Raw genomic sequence first — 16,569 nt, 5'->3', positions numbered from 1 at the left:
ATCAGCCTGGTCAACTTCTTGGAGTCAGTCACCTGAGCTGTGGATAAAGGCAAGGTGGCACATACAGCCTACCTTGATCTGGCCAAAGCCTTTGATAACATTCCCCACTCAGGCATCATACAAAAACTCACTAAACTAGGTATCAACCCCTATATCACTAGGTGGGTTGCAAAATGGGTTGCCGATAGGACTCACAGTGTGGAAATGGCTGACACCAAGTCAGACTGCTGAGCAGTTATAAGTGGAGTCCCACAGGGTTCTGGCCTAGGTCGTCTCATGTTTGGTATCAACTTCACTGACGTCCATGCCAACATGGAGAGACTCTGGCTGACAATGTTTTCAGATAATTGCAAGTTGGGAGCTATTATTAACTACCCAAGTGATGTTGGCATCCTACTGAAAGGCCTCACTGAGACCAATGACTGGTGTCAGAGCCAATGCCTTAAGCTCAATGTCAGAAAATGTGTCATCCCCTTTGGGGAAAACCCTGTTCCCATGACTTACCACGTCATTGGTAGTCCCCTGAACAAAGAAGGCGTTATAAGAGATCTGGGTACACAGGTTGACAGCAATGTCTCTTTTGACCACCACATTGCCACTGTGATCAGAAAGTCATTCTATGTGGCACATCTCAGTACTAACGCATTAGCATCCAGGAAGGAAGAGATCATTGTCCCTGTGTACTCTTCTTGACAGAGTAACACAGTTTGTTTCAGCATACATATTCTGATGGATGTGAGGTAGGTAAATGAAATGTATGTCCTCATTTTCTGACAACAATCATATCATCACAGTGATTTACCAGAGAAATGAGAATAATCTGTAAAACAGACCAGAAATATGAGAAATAAACCTGGACATCCTGAAACAATCCAGCCAGTTGACAGTTATGCTCAGAACCCCTTACTGCAATGAATCTAGATGAAGGCTAACAACGTGGTGGGTGGAAGCCATGAAAATGGGGATGTATCTGAAGTACTGGCATAGATAAGCTAACACAGTTGCTATAGTAACACCTTCCTGTGTGCTCTAATATATATTTAGTGAAATAGCACAAGTAATTCAAATAGGAAATCTGTTTTGGGTAATTACACATGTATTTGCAAATATATCAGCACTACAGGGATGTAACAGCACTGACAAACAGACACCATTGTGAAAGTGCATACCCACAACCAATATCACCACAATCACAGTCACATACCGGTAAGTCAAGTGAACAGTAGAGTATATGGACTGTGTGAACAAATACATCATAGTTTGCCATTCACTCACTAGCCATACATAAACAGTCCCAGTTCTCAGTGTAGTCTGAATCCTGAGCTTGATACAGGACATATCTCAGTCTACCCCTACAAACACATACAGCCAATAGATCAGCAGAAACTGGGGCACCATGGACAGCCAGGTAGAGAAGGAGCCATAACACTAACATCAACCCCCTCCATACACAGCCAAATAACATGTACACAGGACATGTGTACACAATCCTGACAGTCTGTTAACAATAGCCAGACATACACAGGCCTTTCACATGTACAGTTCATCACAGAATGTACATGCTCAGGGCTCATATCTATGGCCTCTTCCCTAACATGTCTGTGGGTCTACTACATCACTGGGATGGTAGCAGAATGAAGGCAAGAAATAATGATAATAAATACGGCTGAGCCTCATTGACATCTGAACAAAACTTGACATCATTTGGGGACAGAGGCACAAACACAGGAGTAGATTGGACATATTGCTGTCATACATTGAGACACTTGCAGATGTTACTGGGTTTATTGTAACATCCTTTACAAGGACTATGATGTCAGTAATACCAACAGATGTGAGTATTTACTGACTGCATTCTTCAGAGTCCCTGACTGATTTTCCAAGGACACCAACTGTCTGGGGAACAGACAAAACATAACGGGCAAACATGTGGCCAGTCTGTGGACAGTGTGCCAGTGGAGAGGTATGTCAGAGACATATCACTGTCAATCATGAAGTCACTCACTGAATGCATGTCCACACAAACCCTGTCAATCTATCAATTCACCATGTGTATAACAGCACTGATGACATAGAATCTGTTCACAAATATGGGGATATGTCCCCCATGTTGTTTGGTTGTCTCCACATGTCCTGTCCTGTGACGTATTGCCACCTACTGTATGTGAATCTGCAGCCCACCACCTCTGTAATGTCCCTCACACAGGCAAGGAAAAGGGACAAGGCCCACATTAAGGAATGTTCCATATGTCAGAACTAGCAGCAGTGTCCAGGCCCACAGCACAATACTATGTGGGCACCTACATAGTGGTATGGCCTTAGCAATACCTGACATCTGCACATCTGTACAGAGGACAGACAGAAAGTAGACAGTCAACAGTTTATGCATTAGGATGAATGTTTTGAAAGATAGAAGTCTGAAACTGAAAGGTATGCCATTACTACATGACAGCAGTCCTCAATGACATGTCCAAAAAACATAGTAGTCTACAGTTAATATCATAATATCAGATTAATATCCAATAGGAGATACATAAAAACATACAGCTGAAACACCAAGAACAAGATAGTACTCAGAGTCCCAGCTTTGCATGCAGGGGTGTATGGTTATAGGACTACAATCTGCAATCTACTTTTGCTTGGAAAAGCACTATTAAAAGTACTAACATAATGATACATTATATGTTAAACTATTTTTGTCAACCAGTGCACTGTAGCTGGTGTAACATGCAAGTGCGACTGCATATAACCTGGGATACTACCCATGTATAAAACAAATACAAAGAAAAAAGACTGTGGTACTACCCATGTGTACCCATGTGTTCCATACAGTATAGTCACACCCCTTGCTACTGTAATGACAGCACATAGAAGCATGTTATGTACAGGAAATTAAATACACTTATTAAAAATGTCATTACACTGCTATTTTATCAGACTGGAATGTGATCAATGATTACCAGGGTTGAGCTATGTTTAGCAGGTTTAAGCACTGCTTAAATGTAAATGCTAAGCAGATTTGCGGACTGGTAAGCGAAGCCCATAGGATGTAAACACCTATTAGTTTAACCGTATGTTAGCACAGCTTACCATTGCACAAACCCACACAAACACACTTAAAGCTGCTCAAAACTGCCTTAACCACTCTGTATCCAACAGTCCTTGTTCTGCCTAGCAACAAAATTAACAGCCCTTGCAGGTCTTGAATCCAGGACCCTGCACACCATATCCAAAGCATTTTACCAGTAAGCCACCTCAGATGCATGGTTTTAGGATGTCTTCTCAAACATGCCCTTCTTTACAGCCAGTTTACAATAGGGAAGAGGCACTGTGCAAGTAGGAAGGATTTGTATATATATATATATATATATATATATATATATATATATATATATATATATATATATATATAAAGAAACATATACATAGAGAGAGATATGTATGGAGATACATATATGTGTATAACAATATATAGATATCTTCCCAATAAATACTAATGTGTATATATATATATATATATATATATATATATATATATATATATATATATATATATATATATATATATACCACCCATAACTGGGGCAGCATGCACAGCTGGATACAAAAGGACCTATGACACTCACATCTGCCCCCCCCCCACAGTCCAAATAAATAAGTGAACAGTACACTGCTACAAAATCATGACAGGCCATACACAATGGCCAGACATACAACAGCCTCTTAGCAAAACAACTAAAATGAGTGAACATAGCAAAGAGAAATACAACCAGCCAGTAATTCACACATGTTTATTGCACTCTGATGTCTTGGCCAAAGCCTTCAAGAAGTAGAACATTACAGGAAATACTTGCCTTAATCACAAGAAGCAATTAACACTTAATTACATAATTAAATAGCCTCCAATTACACTCCTCATTTAACCCCCTAAGAGATAAAGTATCACATTTAATATTAGTACATTGATTCTGTACATAACAATTGTCCTTTTATGAATGTTTCTTCAAACTGAAGAACAGACTTATTCCAAAACAGTACCTTGGAACCCACTACTGTCCACATGGTGAGATTTATTCAAATGTACAGCTATCGAACTGTCTTCTTTCTTATCAGTAATATGTGTCATATATTCTAACAGCCTAATTTTAAAACACGTGTTACTCTCCCTACATACCATATGTTACAAGGGCATCTAAGAGCATTCTCCATACACCAACCTCTTGAATGTACAGACTCCAACATGTTTTCCAGCCTTTCCCCTCCGCAGGAATGACAGCACTAAATAATGATAGACCATTGTACCTATCAACCTCCTACTGTATTACATCTGGTCAAAGCCTGACATAATTGGTGGACAGAGGTCCAAATACATGGTCACACTTGAAATATTGCTGTTATACACTAAGAAAGTTGCTGGTGTTACAGGGTTTGTTGTAACATATCTGTTATGAGGGATATGAAGTCAGAAATACACATGGATGTTACCATTTACTAACTGCAATCCTCAGAGTATGCTACTGATTTACCAAAGAAAACAAAATGTATGAGTAACACAGGATAGCCCAACAGGAGAGAGTTATGTCAGCTACATAACACTGTCAGGCTTAAAATCATGCAGAACAGCCATATCCACATAAACCCTGTCAAGCTAGCATTACTTCAAATAATAACGGCAATACTTACATTCTGTCCCCATGTCTGGAACATCCTCCCCCAGTTTGTTGGCCTGTCTCCACAGTCTTTGTTGTAAGAGGTATGTTTAATTACCCTCTGTGATGCTGTTTGTCAGACACCTCCATGAAGTTCAGCTTACAGGCAAAGAAAAGGGGCAACACCTACATGAAGTAATTAGTTATAGGAGTGTGTTTCCATGCCATTGGCTCTGGAATTATACCACAGCTGTTCAACATGCAATTAGCAAGTGGGGGACTACAATTCGTCCACATGCCATCAGCTGATCATGAGCATTACCTGCAAAAGGTAAGCTGCTGCCTATACAAAACAGATGTAAAACCTACATCTATCCAAGAGAGAGAGAAAGAAAAAGAAAGAAAGAAAGAAAGAAAGAAAGAAAGAAAGAAAGAAAGAAAGAAAGAAAGAAAGTAAGAAAACAAAAACATCCACAGCAACAGAGACCCACACAGTGAAATTGTGGGGAACAGCAACTGATCCAGAAAAAAAAATAATAAGGTATGTCAAAAAAAGTAAGCATGTAATGGAATGTTGTAGGGGGCATGCAAAAGTGAAAAACAGGAAGCTCAACAAATATTTCTCAACAACTGCCGTACTGATATATTGCTGATTACAACCTATGGCCATAGGTTCATAAGTGTGTACTAAGCTAATGGCCCTGGAGCCTATATAAGCCTAGCCCAAGAAGATTCCCTGGAATCATGTGCCCAAAGTTAGTTCCCAGTGCCCCTATCAAGCAAGGCCACTGAAGTGATCCCCAGGATGAACTTCCTATTGCCCATCCACTCGTCAAGATTTCTCTTAAAGAGGGCCAGTGAAATGCTCTGCTTGACATGAATGGGAAGTTTTTTCCAGAGTATGGAAGTCTCTGGGTTAGGAACCTGTCCCTCCAGCATGTTCTGTTTATTATGGTAATGAGGTTTAGGTCCCTGGAGCATGTGGCATGGAGGGATTGGGATTTCTTTAGGTGTAGCATATCTAGCAGCTCTGGGTCAGACATGGCTTTGTAGGTCAACCAGAGATCACCTCTAAGTAGGCAATAAGAGACAGAGCAGAGCTGGAGTTTTTTTGAGTCTTTCTGTATAGGGCATATGTCTAAGGCCTAAGATCCTCTTAGTGAGGTATTTTTGTGGCTTTTCCAGTTGTTGTAGGCGTCTAGTGAGGCACATACCAAATGAGGCATTGTATTCTATAATAGATCTACTGCAGTGGTGGTGCTGCGGTAGCATTGTCACCTCATAGCAAGACATTGTCCCGTTCGATTCTCAGCTAGAGCGCCTTCTGTGTGGAGGCATATGTGAATGGGGCATGCCTTTGTTGAAGGTTGTGTGTCAGGGCTGGTAACCCGGTACGTAAAAATCCACTATCAATCATTAGCGGACCGGAGTTCCGCTGTGGCGAGCCCTAACCGGGAAAAGCCGAAAGACACAAACATTCTATAATAGATCTAATGACCGATGAGTAGAGAGGGATTATGACCGCTTTCTTCCTGGATGAGAAACATTTTGCAATGAGATGTGCCACATAGAAGGACTTTCTGACTGCAGTAGCAATGTGGTTATCAAAGGAAAGGTTGCTGTCTGCCTGTGTCCCCAGGTCTCTTATCACACCTTCGGTGTTTAGTGGACTGCTGCCTATGTGGTAGTTCATGGGCAGCAAATTTTTCCCAAAGGGAATGACAATGCACTTTTTGGCATAGAGCTTAAGGCCATGGTTCTGGCACCAGTCATTGGTGTCAGTGAGGCCTTTTGTAGAATGTCTACATCAGTTGAAGAATCAATAATGGCTCCCAGTTTGCAATCATCTGTGAACTTGGTCAGCCAGAGTCCCTTTGTGTTGGCTTGAACTTCAGAGAAGTAGATGCCAAACAGGAGAGGACCTAGGACCAATCCCTGTGGGACACCACTTGTAACTGGTCAGTAGTCAGATTTGGAGTCTGTTACTTTCACAGTGTGGGTTCTATCAGTGAGCCATTTGGCAACCCATCTTATGACATAGGGGTTATGCCTAGTTTAGTGAGTCTATCTATGATTCCTGAGTGAGGGATGGTGTCAAAGGCCTTGGCAAGATCTAGGTAGGCTGTGTGAACTACCTTGCCCTCATCCACAGCTCTGGTGACAGACTCAAAGAAGTCTATTAGGTTGAGCAGGCATGATCTACTTTTTACAAACCCAAACTGTATGGGGTCCAGAGTTTGGAGATTCCCTATGTCCTTATTTAAAAGGTCCATGATGATGCGCTCCATAGCCTTACATATCAGACTCATCAGCCTAATGGGGCGGTAGTTCCCAGAATCTGTATTCGCTCCCTCTTTGTGGAGTGGGATGACCATAGCAGTGCGCCATTCAGTAGGAACAAAGCCTAAAATGAGGCTGTGATTGAACAGGGTACTCAGGTGTGGTGCCAGTTCACTTTGTAATTCATGTAGAACACAGCCAAGGATATTATCAGGTCCCATGGAAGCTGTATTCTTGGCTTTGGACAGTGCATTTTTTACCTGTGTAGCTGTGATAATAGAGACTTGGCCTTTCTTAGGTATTGTGATAGGCCCTTTATGGAGTGAAAGGAGGGTAAAGTTCGCACTGAACCTGTCGGCCAGTATGTTGGCAATATCAGTTGGTTCTGTACATGTATTGCCATTGTGCTGTAACTCAGAGCAGATCTGAGTTTTGCCATGTAGATTCTTGACATAACTATAGAATGCCTTGTGGTTGCCTTTAGAATCTGCAGCAATTTTGTTTTCATAGCTAGCTTTAGAGGATTTGATGATGGATCTCAGTTTTTTGCTGAGGCTGACAAGGGAGTTTTTCCAGTCTTGGGACTAAACCCTTTTCCGCAACAGTTTTTTTCTTTAGGTTGTAGAGTTTGTTTATGGCGGGGGACCACAAGATTGGCTTCCTTTTTTTGGAGGAGAGGGTCTTGGTTCTGTTTGGTATGGTCCATTCCATGCACTTGTGTATGTGCTCATACAGTGCATTGATGTATGATTCAGTCATGCACCTATTTTCCATTTGCATGGGTGTCATGAAGTTAGCCACCTCTGTTTTTAGAAGTCCAAAATTGGCTTTGAAGAAGTTTCTTTTACAGGTGTTTCCTTTTGGGGAGTTGAGAGTGGGATGTGGATATCCATGGTTATTATCCTGTGGTCAGATCTGACCAGGGAGGAGTTGATTACTGGTGTAGAGCAATGGTCACCCATGTTAGTAATGACCAGGTCAAGAATGTTTCTACCCCTAGTGGGGGTAAGAATAAGTTAGTCCAGGCCATTAGAATTAATTAATTCCAGAAAATGTTGAGCAAGTGTGTTGGTACAGGAGTAATTCTCCCAGTTAATGGAGGGGTAGTTAAAGTCTCCCAGTTTAAGGCTATTGGGTTGTACCCTAATATTTTCCAGTGTGTTTAGGAATGTGGAGTGGGAGTCTTGGGACATGGTGGGTGATCTATAGCAGGCTACAACCTGGATTGCAGTTTTGCCCAGTGTTAGTTGTACCTGAAGTATCTCTGATGTGTTATGTTGGGCTACTCAGTATTTGATATGCATCTGTGTCTGTCTGCAATGACGTAGAACACAGCTCATGTCCTTGACTCACTCCAGGGAAGGATGGCTCACATATAACTACTACTGGAGTGTGTTGAACAATACTGACTGTGACACTGCTAGGCCAGCTACTGGGATGTCTCATATATGTATGATATACATGTTTGTATCAGAAATATAAGGGACCTGTATAGGGTATTTGCATAGTACAATACTGTTGTAGCTGTGTGTTGAACTGCATATCATATACTGAGCTCATACCATTCAACTGTCCATTGTTATGCACACTGACCATATGTGCGCCTCAAATTTGTAGTAATGTACTCAAAGAGTTGTGTTATGTCTGCCAAATAATTGGCAACCTGTAAACACTGCCATTACAACCTCTCATTCCCTTTCATGTGTCTGTTCCCATCAGGGGTCACCACAGCAGATCATCTGTCTCCATGTCTTCCAGTCCTCTGCATCTTGCTCTGTCACACCAACCAGCTGTATGTCTGCTATCACCACATATATACACCTTATCTTAGGCCTTCCCCTTTTCCTCTTACCTGGCTGCATCATCCTCTCCCAAATATACTCAGCATACCTACTCATCACATGTCCAGACCAACATCATCCTGCCACTCTCTGGCTTTGTCCCCAAACCATCTAACCTGGGCTGGCCCCTAACATGCATGTTCCTACACCTGTCCACCATTTTCATACCCAGTGCAAATCGTAATGTCATTAACTCTGCTATGTCCAGCTCCATCTCCTGCCTTTTTTATCACTGCCACTGTCTACAACCCATATAACACAGCTGGTCTCCCCACCCTCTTGTAGACCTTCCCTGTAACTCTTAATGGTACTTGTCTGTCACAAATCACACTTGACACTCCTCTCCACCACCTGCATCCTGCCTGCACTCTCTTCTGTACCTCTCCCCCACACTACCCATTACTCTAAACTGTTGTTTCCAAGTATTTAAACTTATCCACCTTTGTAATCTGTACTCTCTGCATCCTCACCATTCCTCCATCCTCCCTTCCACCCACATACATATATTCTGTTGTAGTCCTGCTGACCAACATTCCTCCCCTCTCTAGATCATAACCCCACCTCTCCAGGGTCTCCACAACCTGTTCCCTACTCTCACTACAGACCACAATGTCATCTGCAAACAGCACAATAAACAGGGACCCCTGTCTGACCATGTCTGTCAACCTGTCCATCACCACTGCAAATAATGAAGGACTCAGAGCTCATCCGTGATGTACTCCCACCTCCACCTGACATGCATCTGTCACTCCCAATGCAGAACTCACTGCTGTCACACTAGCCTTGGACATATCCTGTAGCAGTATTAAGGATTCCTCTCCCACTCCTAACCTCCTCATACAATACCACAGATCCTCTCTAGGCATCCTGTCATATGTTGTCTCTAAGTCCACAAAGGCACAACGCAGCTACTTCTGACCTTCTCTGTACGTCTCCATCAACATTCTCAGAGCAAACATGACATCTGTACTGATCTTTCCTGCCATGAAACCATACTACTGATCAGTAATCCTCACCACCCTTCTTAACCTAGCTTCCACCACTCTTTACCATTACCTCATGCTGTGACTGATCAATGTTATCCCCCCATAGTTACTACAGCTCTGCACACCACTATTATCCTCATAATCAGTACACAAATATATTTTCCCCACTCCTCATGCATTGTCTCACTTTCTGAGTTCACAATAAACAATCTGGCTTGAAGACCACTGCCATTACTCCTAAACAACTCCATGCATCCACAGGTATGCCATCTGGACCAACAGCTTTACCATTCTTGCACATCTTTGTAGCTGTCCTTATTTCCTCCTTGATAATTTGTTGCACTTCCTGATTCACCAAACCCACATCATCCAACCTCCTCTCTCTCTCTCATTCTCCTCATGCAACAGCCCACAACAGTACTATTTCCATCTGCTGTACACACTCTCCTCGCTTGTGAGTATGTTTCCCACATTATCCTTTATCAGCCTTATTTGCTGCACATCCCTCCTATCTACATGCCTCTGTCTAGCCAATTGGTACAGGTCCCATCCACCATCATTGGTGTCCAACCTTACATACAACCATTCAGACGCCCCATCCCTAGCCTTTGCCACCACTCTCTTTGCCATGCATCCCATCTCTTTATAATTCTGTCTACTGTCTTCATCTGTCTGACAATCCCACTTCTCATTTGCCAGCCTGTTACACTGTATACTCCACTGTACTTCCTCATTCCACAGCCAGGTCTCCTTGCCACCCTTCCTCTGTCCAGATGTTACACCAAGCCCAGTTCTACTCATCTCCCTTACTTGGCCAGATGTATGTAACCAGGCATTTGGTAACTCTTTGCTGCCACCCTATGCCTGTTGTAATCCTTCCCTGAACCCTACCTAACATATCCTTTTGCAGTATTCACCATTTGATCCATGGTGCTGCCCTCACACTCCTCCCTCGCTTCTTAATCACCAACATCATCCCACAGACCATCATTCCCTGCTGCCTAACCACACTTTCCCCTGTCAACACTGTACTGTTTCCAATCCCCTTCAAACAGGCCCACCTCCATAGGGGAAACTCCACCTGTGTGTATCTTCCTCCACTCTTGTCTGTCACCCTATGCCACTTGGTCTTGTAAACATACATATTCACCACAGCCATGTCCAACCTCTTTTGAAAACTCCACCACCATCTCACCTTCTGCATTCCTTTGCTTAACACCATACCTGCCCATCAATTCTGCATCCCCCTGTCTCCTTCACCAACTTTCCCATTGAAATCTGCTCCAATCACCACTCTTTTGTCCTTGGGTGCAGTCATCACTACATCCAGCCACTGAAAAGTACATCAGTCTTATCCATCACACACGCAACTAGTGGAGCATATACACTAACAACTATCATCATTACGCCATTTATTCCCAGATGCGTAGACCTTGCTCTACATGACACTCTTATCACTGCCATACACACTCTTCGCATAATGCTCCATTAGGTTAACACCTACACCATTTCCCCTCACAGACACACCATGTTAAAACTATTGGTACTTGAGTATGATGCACACAGACATAACCCCCTTCCATCTTGTCTGTGGCACACACAATATATCCACCTTTCATCTGTCTATCATATCTACTATCTCTGTACAATTATCAGCCATACACGCAACAGTAAATGCTCCTACCACTCACTACCACACTCCTAGACATTTCCTCTCTGCCTGCCATAGGAGCTTCACACATCCTCCAGGGTATGACTGTGAATGCAAAGGCTACCAACTATCAATTGACGTATGTGTGTTACAGCGATATGAAGACAGTGTCACTAATGTTGGCCCATATCCCACCATCTATGTATGATGTCCTCCACATGTCCTGCCCTACCAGGTTGACAGAAATGACTGAGCAACAAAAGTGTTATGACAGTGTGCCATACTGACATAGAACAGAAATGTATAGCAGTTATTACCTGTGCAGGTGTATGCATGTATGGTTAGGTGTAGCTGGCTGCCTCATAACACATGACATGGGATGCAAAACATAATGTAAATGAGCCATACATGGTGTGAACGTGTGTAATCCTAATATCTGTGCATCCAACAGAGTTTCAATTCTACAGCTAATGGTTGTTGCATTGCCCAGACACAGACATGGGTACTGTCATAAGCAGGAGTATCATGTAGAAATAGTAGAGGTGTCTAACTGTGTTATGACCTTGTGTCCATGCTACTACAAACAGTTATATGACCACCCACATAGCTGTATTGCCTCAACAATACCTAACTTGTACAACCTGTCTCCACCAAAGTAGAGTAAACACCTTTGCTGGACAGCTGTAGTGCACAAAACACATAATGGGATGCTATATTGGCTGTACAGGGAAAAGTAGGAGCAGGCACCAACTGGCTAGCATGTAATCCTTTGTCTGGACGACGATAGTAGGCCACAGGTGGATTACTGTAAGGCTGACTGAGTATAAACTGGACACATCCACTGAAGGCAACCAGAAGGCCATATTCACATATGTCTGCAGTCTCATAGGCAACAACCCAGCCCACCCTGTAATGGAGGTCAATCATAGCACATACACACACACCATTGCTACAGCCTACCTGCTGGAGACATGTTTAGGCCAAACATCACCTCCCTGGCTGAACATCAGTATAGGTGGATATGCACACCACATGCACCCCTACCCTCATCATCATGGATCAAGTGCACACTGTCCACTTAAACATGAAAATGGCAAGTCCCTTGGGGACTGATAACATTCCTGTCTGCATCCTACATGAACTTAGACATATGCTTTCAACTCCATTACACACTATATGTGAGCCAAGCCTGAGCAGCATTGACAGCCCATCTGCAAGGAACACAGACACTGTCATCCCTCTACACAAATGTGAATGGTGGTTTATGGAATGTACTGACCCTCATAGGGGGGAATATGACACAACAGGATCAGGAGTACAATGCATGTTCGTACAGTGCAGCTAGGTATGTGGTATGATGTGTTCATATGTAGTGGCTCCTGATGATAATTAGTCATGCGCTGTCTCTGTCAGGAAGTCTGTGCAATGTCTGAGGTCCTGTGATGTGTTTCCCTGTTTATGTCTTCCAGGTGACATGCAGAAGCAGCCTGCCTACACCGAACAGGAGACTGCAGCCATAACTGAGGCCATCCTGGAGAATTATGATATCTTCTTTAGTTGGGGTCACCAACATCAGCCGGGAGAGGATTGCCCTATGGGATGAGATCATAGAAAGAGTCAACAACGTGGGCCACCATGGCCAGACATATGATCAGGTCAGGTATAGTGTGACTGACCTGATCCGGTGTGCCCGGCAGTGGGCTGCTGCCGTAGCAAGGGGCCATTCCACTACCAGTGGGGGGCCAGCCAGAGAGGTCCCACTTACGGCAATGGAGCAGCTCCTGGCCAACCTTGGGGTAGCCTCCACTAGAACATCAGCACAGGACATAACAGTTGTGGAGGTGGGTGGCACCCAGGCAACAGGCGAGGAGCATCCAGGTAAGGCAAAACTGCACATCACTGTACTGAGGTTGCATTACAACTGTGTTCTATAGAGTCTTTAGATGCATATGTCAGTGCAAAATACATCAGTGGTTGGGGTTTAGTAATACACACAAGTGCACATCTTTGGTAAAGGACAGCAAAATGTGTAATATCATAGTTTATACTGTACCTGTACATAACTGTAGCATTAATCATGGACAAATGCATATTGTGAATCAGCTAACAATACCTCTCCTTCACAACTACATAGGTCCTTCTCATCTACACAAGGTACAGCAGCTGGAAGCCAGTGAGTATGAGAATTTACTGTTGTGGCTCACCAGTACCCCAGGCATGTTAAGGTCATGCATGTGACCATGCACACAACTGTTACAAACAGAAAACTTCCAATATCTGCATGATCACTTGTGGTGGGGTTCACTACCTAATATCACAATGTATATCACAGGGGCATATTTGCATTTGTTGTCATGTCTCTGTAGCATACCTACCTCACAAACCTGTCATTGCAGGACATCTGGATAAAGACTGCCAAAATGTGGGAACAAAGGGCCAGGAGTAGGGACATATTGTATACACTGGTGTTATACAATGCATATAACAGGTGTACACACCTGTTAGTATGCCAGGTATTTGTGATATATGACAATGTGAGCACAATACACAAGACCAAACATCTATCCAACCTTTCATGTGACCTATAATCTGCGCAATGCAATTGTCAAACTAATGTGTTAGTGGAGCAAGTATTTTACATGGTCACTGTCCAATAAACTAGATGCATATGTGTGCACATGATGAAGCCCATACTGTGGTGTAGCAACATATGACAAAATCACAGCAGGACATCATACTGGATACACACCTGCCATTAATTATGGACTCTTGGATTAACAGCAAATAACACTCAGCTCACATACTAAGAATATCCTAACAGACACACAGTTGCCTGCTACAGCAAAAGTCATGGCTCACATACAGCTTAACATGCTGCAAAGGGATGACATTTTAGAAAGGTAACAGCCTGGAGAAGGCTACATAAATATACCCACAGCATTGCATATGCCAAGGAACACAGTGCAGATAGGCATCAAAAGGTGTTCCAGATATGGTGCAACAGTGACATTGTGAAGACGTGGACATCCCTACATGTATGTGGAGGATACAATACCAACAATCTCCAGGGAGGCTACTAGGAGCCATACAGCAACACCGAAGGAGTGTCAGATATCTGTGGAAAGTACTGGGTGTGTACTACATGTGACAACAATCTTCCATGGTCTCCACATGTCTTCAATATAGAGTGTGTTTGGGAGATGGCAGCTGTTCCTCACAACAAACAACATCCAGTCCTGGGCAACTTCTGGACAACAATACCTCAGCTTTTCAAAAAGCATGTGTTGAAATGTGCTAAGGTGTTATGCTATCAAGGTTAGACTGTATTTGCCTACAATATGGTCATGTTAGTGTTGGCCAATAACAGCACTGCACAACAGCAGAACCAGACTACCCAAACACTAAAGCAGGCTGATGGCAGTGTCCTGCTTTGCATTTGCTGTTCACAGGTTTGAACTGTGGCTGTAGCCAATTTGGAGTGTATTATGACCAGTTTCAAACTCTGGTCCCTTGTGGCTATAATCCTTCTGGTGTCTGCCACATAGCTCTGCATGGGAAGGAATTCCAACACTGCAGACAGCAATGGCCCACACCTTACAGCCACTGGACCAAGGGATGGCTTTACAGGAACAATATCAGCAGTCTGCAGTGGCCAGGCCTGAGACCACACCTAGCTACAATACACAATCTGTGTGGTGACTTGACGACCACTGTGCACAAGGGATGGCCTCACAATCTGATGGATTAGGATGTGTTTTGCAAGGGAGAGTGTGCAAACATTACCATGTCAAGATGTGCTATGTTGATACACATCTTCCCAAGAGGACTGAATGCTGCACTGAGATCAACAGGTGCTTTACCAAAGTATCAGTTTACAGGTGTGCACCCCCCTGCAACCCATCTAATGTAGTCATATCAGTTACAATATCTTACCCCTACCTGATGTGTATTTCCTTCATTGGAGTGCACAGGTTATATGTCAAATGAAATGGTGGAAATGTTATGGCAATATCACTGGTGTCTCATGTGATTTGTCACAATATCCTTGCATGTTAAAAGGGTCTGTAAAATTACTATATCCACTGTAAGCTTGGAAAGTTGTTTGAGTAACCACCCATGTTTTCATATACATGTACTGCAGGTTATGCCATCTTCAAATCACAGTATGACATTAAATAGGATCACCAATCCACTGGACAAACCAGTAAGGTATCAGACAAACATAGGAGGTATGAGCAGCATACAGGAAAGATGAATCACATATGTAGACATTCCTGGAACCTCAGTACAGTTGGTAGGTATGTTCCGTAGGTTTTACCACAGTGCTATACAGATAAACAGCAGTAATGTTTACGTGGATGCATTATGTTGTAGGTGAAGGCTCACTACCAACTAAAAACACTCACATATCCCACTGGTGTAGATTTGTAGTTACAGTAAGTTGAAAAGTATGCACTGCATGTTGTTGAGGGCCTGTCCATAGTGTGTCTGTTTTGGTCTGAGTGTGTGTCATGACTGTCATCTGTTGCATAATGTGAGGTCCAGGGAATCTATGTGGAACACCTCATGTGTGTGAGTGTGTGATTGTGAGTGTGTGTACTTGCAAACCTCATAGTGCTGATAGTAATGTACATATGTTGCCTTTTCCTCACAGGTGGACATAGTGGTCGCAGTCCCTCCCGCTATGTAAGTGAAGTTAGTTTTTTTGATTACTTTGACCATGATAATACCCATATTGAGGCACAGGTGGGGTTGTCAGGGGCTGCATCTGTATCATCAGTTGGCATCCCACCTTTGTCAACCCCATCCCCACACACAGTCACAATGCCAACACATTTCCTGTCACCAGTGGCCACAATTGAAGGACAGCTGGGTGCTTGCACAGAACATGCAAGTCTGGTGACTATGGCAAGTGAGTGCCCAGGCACTAGCCATAGCCAGTGTCCTGGTGAGGTCCCACACAGGCAGGTGGGCAGGGGTGCTCAGAGGAGAATGGCTGCCCATTCAGCCCATGTTGAGAGTGTCACTGCTGCAGTAACTAGGCACATGTTTCAGTCTGTAATGGATGCACAGGCATGTAACAAATGTAACACCAGACAAATGCACAGGCTGGTTAAAAAACATATCCCTGGTGCCCGTGATGATTTTCATGAGCTTATTGG

Source organism: Protopterus annectens, chromosome 11.part0 (genome assembly GCF_019279795.1).
Source record: "Protopterus annectens isolate FY-2018-M chromosome 11.part0, PAN1.0, whole genome shotgun sequence".
NCBI lineage: Eukaryota > Metazoa > Chordata > Ceratodontiformes > Protopteridae > Protopterus > Protopterus annectens.
The sequence above is the reverse complement of the archived record's forward strand: the minus strand, read 5'-3'. Positions refer to the sequence as shown.